The following is an 8,908-nucleotide window of genomic DNA, read 5'->3' on the forward strand; positions in this document are numbered from 1 at the left end:
TATGGTCCTTACACATCATCGGATGAGCTGACCTCAAGGCATCAGCCTCCTGTCTTAGGTTGGTACCATTGCAATTGGATCTTACCTGTCATTGACTACCGGTCCAGCACACAGCCATACTTGTGGATAGGCCTTTGCACCAGTGTGGGGGGGTGAGGTTCTTAGCCTCACCTTTGTTGGCCCCCAAATTTGGCCTTTGCACCAGTGGGGGGTGAGGTTCTTTGCCTCACCTCTGTTGGCCCCCAAATTTGGCCTTTGGACCAGTGGGGAAGTGAGGTTCTTTGTCTAACCTCTATTGGCACCCAAATTTGGCCTTGGTGCCAGTGGGGGGGGATGAGGTTCTTTGCCTCACCTCTGTTGGCCCCCAAATTTTAGACTATCACAAGCAGAAGAGAGGAGGATATAAAATTCCACAACACCAAGCCAAATGATGGCTCTTTTTGGAAAAATTGTAACACTGATGACACCATCAGCAAAGATGCTCCAGCACTACCACAATTTGCTGCACCAACAGATAGTTCACAATGCATACAAATGATACATAGTTCAAGCAAGTTCTGCAAGCAGTTCAAAGCAGAGGAATCCATCAATACGTCCATTTCCTCCCAAAGTAAATCTACTCCTTGATTGAGCATCACTTGTTGAGTTATTATTCATTGATGCATCAGTTTATACATTTACTGTGATAGCTATCGAAGAAGCTGTAGTTTGGTTTATTCTTTGTCTTCACCGGCACTGAGATGAAGATAGGAATTCTGGCAATGATGGCTAAAAAGAAATTATGTAACATTCCATCAGGCACTAAGAAAACAATTTTCTGAACAATTTACATTATCCTGAACAGAATTATTAAATATGATGAAAGGAAAGGTGAAAGTGAACAAATAGATCTGTTAACCATCTTTAAAAACAATCCTCAACAGCTGTTTACCTAAATTAAACCATTTAAATCACGTGAATAAAAAAAGTTGGATCCATTTTTTTCATGAGTGCTCCTCATATATGATATATGGACATATGCACATACAGACATACAACACAAAACAGAAGTTTGAACCCATAAGACAATACATACAACACATAACATAATAGTAAAGGCCTTGTAACTTTGCACAGGTGAAATCTCCATTGCAATGTTTAAAAACTCCACAGTCAAAAAATAGAACTGATCAGAAAAACATTAACCTAAGTCTGTATGAGCTCAAAAAATAAAATAGAACTTTATGATGTGGGAAAAGGCAATGATAAAATAGATATTGAAAAAAAGCATCTTGGTTACCATCTGGGTTTGAATTTTTTTTTTTTTTTTTGATATCCCATCCTTCTTCCTGTAACTTGCATATTGGTCTGAAGGTAATCCCACAAGCAAACCCCAAGGTTTTTTACATTAGAAATAGGCCTTAATGGTGTTCATTATTCATTAGCCTCCAGGTGTGGGAGAACCACTGTTGCAGATGTAAGAATAGCCAAGCTGGAGTTCTGGATATCAGCTGTTATGGATTTGAGTCAAATCATCTTATTTTGGTCTATAGAAATCGCTTTGGTTAGTCTCTCTGGAATCCAAATTGGCTGCTGTTCTCCCTGTGGAAACACACAAACAGAACCCCGACTCCAGACAATCACTGGGTCAGGACCTTTCCATTGTCTTGTTAAAATATCCTTCCAAAGTACCTTAGGCTTATGTACATTTTTTGGATACATATGTCTTTCTGCAGCACTAAGCCCTGATGAATCCAAATTTAAAAAGTATAGAGTAAAAAGGTTATTTTAAGTTTATATTTGGGGGATATATACCCCTTTCGAATTCCCTCTTTTTGCTTTAATAAGTATGTTTTAATAGTTTGATGAGCTCTTTCAACTATGCCTTGTCCCTGTGGATTGTATGGGATTCCTGTTATATGAGTAATGCCAAATGATGAGCAAAATTGTTTAAAAGAGGTAGAAGTATAACCAGGACAATTATCTGTTTTTAACTGTTTTGGAATGCCCACAGTGGCAAAATTTCGTAAGCAATGAGCTATAATATCTTTAGATTTTTCTCCAGCATGAAAGGAGCCCATCAAAAATCCGGAAGAAGTATCAACTATAACATGCAAATATTCTAATTTTCCAAATTCTGGCAAGTGTGTGATGTCCATCTGCCAAATATGATTAGGTATCAGTCCCCTAGGATTGACTCCAAGATTAACTTGTGGTAAAAAGGTCACACAATTTTGCATTGTTTTATTATTTGTCTAGCTTGTTCCTTAGTTATTTTAAAATGCTTTTGTAAATTATTAGCATTGATATGGAACATTTTATGAAAATTTGTAGCTTCTTCTAGTGTAGAGAAAATATGTATGTCATGTGAAGTTTTATCTGCTAAATTATTGCCCAAACGAAGGGCTCCAGGAAATCCTGTATGTGCCCTGATATTTCCTATAAAGAATGGATCTTTTCTGTCTCAGATTAGACTTCGTATAGTGTAAAACAAAGAGAAGACAGTAGAGGAAGGGGAAATCCTACCAGCATCTTCAAGGGATACTATAGCATTAACTATATACTGATTATCAGAAAATAAATTAAATACAGAATCTTTAAACATCACAAAAGCTTTGAATACTGCATTAAGCTCTACCTTTTGAGCTGATTGTTTGGGTACTAAAAATGGAAAAGTTTGATCAGGGGTAACTACTGCTGCTGTACCATTATTTGACCTATCAGTGAATATATTTGGAGCATTCATAATAGGTGTTTTTCTTGTCATTTTTGGAAAAACTACAGGATGCGAAGACCAAAAAGACAATAAAGGATTAGATGGTAAGTGATTATCAAATGAAACTTTAGATTTACACATGATTATTGCCGAAGTATTTAACTCATTAGCTAACTCATCAATTTGATCTATAGTATATGGAGTAATAATTTTATTGTTAGAAATTCCAAACACTCCCTTTGCTGCTTTTGTTCCTTTGAGTATTAATTGTCCTACAGCCTCAGGGTACTTAGTAAGAATAGTGTTATGAGAATAAGATAAATGTATCCACAATAATGGACCTTCTTGCTAAAATACTCCTGTAGGAATATTTTTTGTTGGTAGTACAATAAATAATAAAGGCAAACTTATATCAATTCTATCCAAATGCATATTTTCCATATATGTTACAATAATTTTTACTGCCTTTCTTGCTTCAGGCATTAACATTTAGGGTGAATTTGGATCTGATGGACCTCTTAGGATATCAAATAAAGGTCCAAACTCTCCTGTTGGTATGCCTAGATAAGGCCTCATCTATTTAATGTCTCCTAATAACTTTTGAAATTCGGTAAGTGATTTGAGTTGATCTACTCGTATTTGAATTTTTGGTGGATGGACCATGGTTGAGGATAATAGAACTCCTAAATAATTAATTGGAAGATTTAATTGTACTTTATCTATTGCTATCTCTAGATTATAATTTTTTAAATAAATTTGTAAGTGTGGCATAACATTTTAGCAATGTGTTTTTATCTTTATGTGGTAATAATACATCATCCATATAGTGAAATATTTGTAGTTCAGGATTTTGATTTCTAAGTGGCTGGATTGCTTTGTTAACATAAATTTGACACATAGTTGGGCTGTTAGCCATCCCTTGAGGGAGTACTTTCCATTCATATCTCTGATCATGATTCAGTACAGGGATAGTAAATGCAAAATGTCGACTATTCTCTGGATGAATTGGAATTGAAACAAAAACAATCTTTTTTTTTTAAATAGAGAGTGAGAGAGTAGAGAGAGAGAGAGAGAGAGAGAGAATTTTAATATTTATTTTTTAGTTATCGGTGGATACAACATCTTTTGTTTTATATGTGGTGCTGAGGATCGAACCCGGGCCGCACGCATGCCAGATGAGCACGCTACCGCTTGACTCACATCCCCAGCCCCATAAACAATCTTAATATCTGTAGCTAAAACATACCAGGTTTTTGGCAGAGTAGACAATTGGGGAATCCCCAACTGAGCAGGTCCCATAATAACCATCTCATTATTAATGACTCTTAAATCTTGCAACAATCTCCATTTACCAGATTTCTTTTTGATGAGAAAAATGGGAGTATTATGGAGAGATATGGAAGGTTGTATATGTCCCTTCGCTAATTGTTGTTTGACCAGGTCATGGGCTACTTGTATCTTTTCTTTAGTCTGGGGCCACTGCGGAACCCATACTGGTCCTTCTGATTTCCAAGTACTTTTGATTGTCTCAGTGACCCCTCTGAAAACTCAATCCATGTCTATTTATTCCTTGATCTATTTGAATTCGTGCTGCTATACCTTGTTCTTGTTCTCCTAATCTTTTTTTTTTTTCCTAAAACTTGTCTAGCCCTAATAGTGGGCACATTTGGAGTGATGTTATTTGTTAATGTCAAACCTAATTGATCTAGGACATCTCGTCCCCATAAATTTATAGGAACATGATCCAATACATTAGGCTGTATAGTTCCTTCACATCCTTCAGGATCCTTCCAATCTAATATCATTGCACTTCTATGGGGATTAATCGCCACTCCTAGGCCTCAAAGCATTTGAGTGGCTTGTTGTAATGGCCAATGTTTTGGCCATTCTTGACGAGATATGATGCTAAGGTCTGCACCTGTATCCAGTAGCCCATTAAATTCATGTCCTTGAATATTTAGTTTTAGCATTGGGCGAGAATCTAAATTTAAAGACAGCATAGCCTAATCTACACCTGTGGAGCCTAATCCCCTGGAACCTCTTTCTACAGTATGACTGGAAAATTTACCATGCAGGCTGGGTATTATTAATAACTATGCTATTCTATCTCCTGGTGAAATTACTGATATAAATCTTGGAGAACTAACTATAATTTTTATTTCACCTTCATAATCGAGATCAATTACCCTAGGACTTATCATAAGTCCTTTTAGAGTAGAAGAACTGCGTCCCAATAATAAGCCTACTGTTTTTTGGGGAAGAAGTCCTTTTACCCCTGTGGGAATTATTTGAACTTCCATCTCTGGAATTAGTACTGCTCTGGCAGAGGTGCAGTTGTCCAACCCTGTGCTCCCTCTGGTTTTTCTGATGAGAAATCTAATGGACAATGTGTCCTGGGCACTACCCTGATGGTGTCGCTGGGTTCCTCCAGTGCTCCATATATTTGTGGTTGTGGGCCTCAGAGCATTGGGCCCCCCTGTCCATTTTTTGGCAATGGAGCCCGATGATAACTGGAATATTGGAATGATTGCTAAAAGTAAAATGTAAAATATTAGGGAAAGGAGAGTTTCTAAATTTTTAGGGATGGATAGTAAAATTTGTAGGCAATCAAGATATGTCATGCTATGTAGCTTACTACAGGTTGGAGAGGTTATTATTATTATTATTATTAATTGCTGGAGTATAATTCTCTGAGTATCCAAAAAGATCAGAGGAAAAAAATGTGAAAGTAATACTAAGAAGAAAAATCTTTGGATATATTTGATTATGTAATAAGTATTTGATTATGTAAAAAAGAATTTGTGTGTGTCAGATAAGATTCTTGTTGGAGAGAGAGAAAGAGGAAAAAAAGGGAAAGAAGGAATGAATTACTTTGTCCTAGATATCTGAAATGTCATTTCTTAATAATTCTTTTAAAAAGTGAATTTGTATTTTCCTTAATTAATTGTAATAGGTTAGTTTTTCATCTAGATATAAAGAGAGAGGGATAGGAGAAAGAAGTGAAAATGAATTGACCGTGATTCAATTAAAATCAGTAATTTATCCTGAAATTTTATTGGCCATTGGTTTCATGCTACATTTTAATAGACACTGAAGGTGATAAAAATAAAACACTATCATATCATTACAGACCTTATTATGTGGAAGAAAGCAAAATTGTATTGACACAATAATAATAAAAGCTAGGGAAGAGGATAATTCTAGTGGTACACACAAAGATCCACAATTATGCACTGCCTAACAATGTTTCAATGATAGACCACATATGGGTAATGGTCTCATAAAATATAATGGAGTTAAAAATTCTTATAGCTTAATCACAAATTGTTGCTGTAAAAATATCATATTGCAACATCTTACTCACATATTTGTTGTGATGTAAACCTATGCTATAAGTCTTACAAAATATAGCATATACAATTATGTATAATACATAATAGTTGATAATAATAAATGATTCTTATTAGCTTTCATATTTACTGTTCTATACTAAAAATTTTGAAATGTACTTCTATTTATAAATAAAGTTTATTGTTACATTGGCTGCAGGCTTATACATGTTAGCTGAGTTTCCTTTGTCACTGCACTATTTTATCTTATGCTTGCTTTAATCTTGTGGTGTTTTGTTCATCATGGCATGAGGAGCAACTGGTTCTACTGAATAGACTAGTGTGTGGTAGGCTATAGCATCTAGGATTGTGTGCATATGTCCTATGATTTTTACACAGTGGTGAAATTCCTGATGACATGTCTTTGTGTAAACACTAATCAGCCCTAGGAAAGCCAGCAGTAAGATAAGAAAGACTCTTAAGGAATTTGATAAGAAGATGTAGAGAGAAGCTGGCTGTTTCTCTTATCTGCAATCTTTAGTTGAAATCAAAGCAGAGTGACTTTTGTTGTAAAGTAAAAGAATAAAATCCTGAAAAACCTGAAGAAATTCCTCTGTGCAGTGTGAATGAAACCTATCCTATATCTTTCCTGCTTGGTTATGGCCCTTGTTGAATATTGGTCTGCTGCCACTGAAGAGTGTGCTTGGAATAAAATGTACAAATCCTCTCCATTGAGTCCTCTAGGTTCTTTCTTTTCTTGGGACATTTGCATCCCTGTGGTTGAAAAACTGATACAGACAGCAGGATCCCAAGAATAATGGGAGAGTAGACTCCTGACTGCAAAGGTCATGGGGTCTTCTGGGGAAATTCTGGGCTGGCAACAAGCCTTGATGGGACTTACCTATCAGAGGGGTTAAGAACCACTGAATGCATTTGGGGATACCACCAAAACACAAAGAGTGGAACTATAAGTTTGGAAGCAGCATCCAAAGTATTTGTGTATTTGTGGGAAAGCAAAATAACACTAGAGTAGTCATGGGAAAGTGTAAGAAAACAGAGAACGCCACTGCAATGGTAACAAGACCCCTGTTTTGTGAATTAAAGTTAGAGAAATGGAGTTATTGATTTAGGCTTAGCTCTGCAGAGTACAGAAATGGTTAAAACTAAAAAGAGATTCCCATTTAGACCAGTTAAAATAGGATGTGTTGTCATGAAACTTAGAACTTATAGATGAACATCTGCAGGTCATGGCCTGCCTTTATACTAAATTAAGATAACATCATTTGTCCAGAACATCACTAGGGATAGTGAAAACTGAGACCCTCATACATGGGAGCCACTCAGGAAGTCCACTGTTTCCAGTGATTCAGAAGTTGAGGTGGAGTATGAATATGTAATGGAAGCTAGACTGGTAATGGTTCAAAAGTTAATGACCCAGCAGGAACATCTTGAAGGGGCCAATGCTAATATGCTCCCTGCTCCAGAGAGTTACTTATGTACCACCACATGAGACATGAGACCACATACACTGGCAGAGCTGTGATATTGGGGGACAAGGTCAGACAGAAAAACAGAAAGCATAATGGAATGGTTGCTCCACTTGAGGGACACTAGAGCAGATGGGATAATGTTGAATGGTACAGAATTTTCTAAAATGGCTCCAGTAACTACTCACCTTGATTTATATCAGTGAATTTATGACAGTACTGCTGATAAAAATGTGGAGTTATTACTAGCTCACCACTCAAAATTCATGGCCAAATTCAGGAGGTATTCTTATGTCCAGGGGTATCTTGGCCTGAGGAAGAATTACAAGAATATTTACAGAAACTGGGGTAAAATATGCTATTTATGTGCAGCCTTTCCCAGGAATAGAAAGTATGATTTTCACTGTTGGGATGAGAGATAAATAGTTACGCACATGTCCTCCATCTATTTATGTGCCCTGATATCAAAGTCATCCCCCATAATAGGTCAAAGCCTCCAGGAAGCAGCATAACTGGTAACAGATCCAGGAGAGACAAAGATTATAGCAGAAAATAAGAATCCATAAAACCCAGATCAAACTGGGATAATAAGGGTGACTTAATAGCAGTAGGAGTGCATGAATGGACAATAAATAAACAACCTAATGCCACTCAGGTACAGTTATGGAAGCAATGGTCAAAGGACAAAATATGTCAGCCATTATGTCTCAAAAAGGAAAATCAAAGGGGAACAAAAAGGTAGAATGGACTCCTATTCCAAAAGGAGACAAAGGCAAGCCTCTTCTATGTAGAGGTATAATAACACAGCTCATGGCTTCTTCTAAGGAGTCTTTTAGCCCTTGGTTTTGAAATGACTACAGGGGAGGTCAGAGTTCAGGGACCCAAGCCATGTTTCTGGACCAGGAACCATATAGAGAATTTGCAATACATTGGTCTTCAAAAAATATTCAGAGTCATAGCATTGGTGGACATGAGCTAAATATACATTGATATATGGTAATCCTGACAAATTCTCAGGCAGGTAAACTGCTATTGATGGATACAGAGGAAAAACAATGAGAGTCCAAGTCATAATGTTACAACTGTGGCTTGGATGCTTGCCACCATGCCCCTACCTGGTGTTCATAGCCCCTATTTTGAAATACATAGCCCCTTAGTTTTTTTACTGTGCCTTGCCAAATTGTTGCCACCAAAAACTATTGGCGCTATGGTGGTCATTAAGAGATAATGGAGAGTTGGCTAAAGTAAATATAATTTTCCCAACTCACATTCCTGTCAATTCCTCTTGTATGAATAGTAAAAAGCAGTACAGAAATTGGCACATGATGGAAGATTACAGGAAATTAAACAAGGTGATTCTTCCATTTCATGTAGCTATTCCAAACACAGCCACTATT

The sequence above is a fragment of the Spermophilus citellus genome, assembly GCF_964194105.1.
Source record: "Spermophilus citellus genome assembly, chromosome: 5".
Lineage (NCBI taxonomy): Eukaryota > Metazoa > Chordata > Mammalia > Rodentia > Sciuridae > Spermophilus > Spermophilus citellus.